Genomic DNA, 872 nt, shown 5'->3' with positions numbered 1-872 from the left:
GGTTGTGCCGGCATCCCTACCCATGAGGGGTGACGGGCCAGGCAGGCACGCGATGAACATGGGATCTTGGTGCTACAGGCGAGCAGGTGGCTGTTGGTGCCGGCGTCTACAGCTGCAGTGGCAACGGGGCTTTACAGTATAGGATATATCCAGTGTGAAATCTGTCTTTGTCTCAAGATGAAACAAAGGTACCAGGACCCGTGTCTGTGGGATTGTTCTGGCGGATGAGCATTCGTTGTGATCCGATGGGTGACTGTGTTTCTGGGGTAGGGATCACTGCTGGCCAGGGCTGGCTTCACCATCACCCAGACAGGGAAGATGTCCACGTGTGGAAAATGGACAGCTTTCACACTGGTAGTTAGTCAAAAGCCTTTCCTTTCTCTCTCTTTCTAAAATAAATAACTGCATTGAAATTAGAAGGGCATCTCTTTCCTTTTTTTCTTATATTGATTGATATACTGTAAAAAATGTGGTCCCAGCTATTCTCCTGCAAACCAAACCTATTGTATGTGTAAAGCTTGTGATATTAATGCGTTAGGGGAAGAAACAGTAAGAGTTGTACCAAAGAAGAAACTTTATGTATGGGCTGAGAGCTGGTATAGGTCACCTAGCAATGGAGGTCTGCTAGGTGGGAGACCAGCAATTTGAAGTCTGGTCGGTCCGCTGTGAAATGCAGTCAGAAAGCTGAGTCAGTTACACAGCACACCTTTAAGAGGCGTGTGTAAAGGAATGTAAAGTACAGGGTATGTTTCCCAGTTAACACGGTTGGCAAGCCCGGTGTTTTTGTGAGGCATTACCACATTAAATGCTCAGCACTGGGTCTCTTGCAAAGTCAGCGTTAGGCTCAGTAACTTGCCACTTGCATTGACCAC

The sequence above is a fragment of the Antrostomus carolinensis genome, unplaced genomic scaffold (genome assembly GCF_000700745.2).
Source record: "Antrostomus carolinensis isolate BGI_N321 unplaced genomic scaffold, ASM70074v2 scaffold22663, whole genome shotgun sequence".
In the NCBI taxonomy this organism is placed as follows: Eukaryota; Metazoa; Chordata; class Aves; order Caprimulgiformes; family Caprimulgidae; genus Antrostomus; species Antrostomus carolinensis.
Note: the sequence above shows the minus strand (reverse complement) of the source record.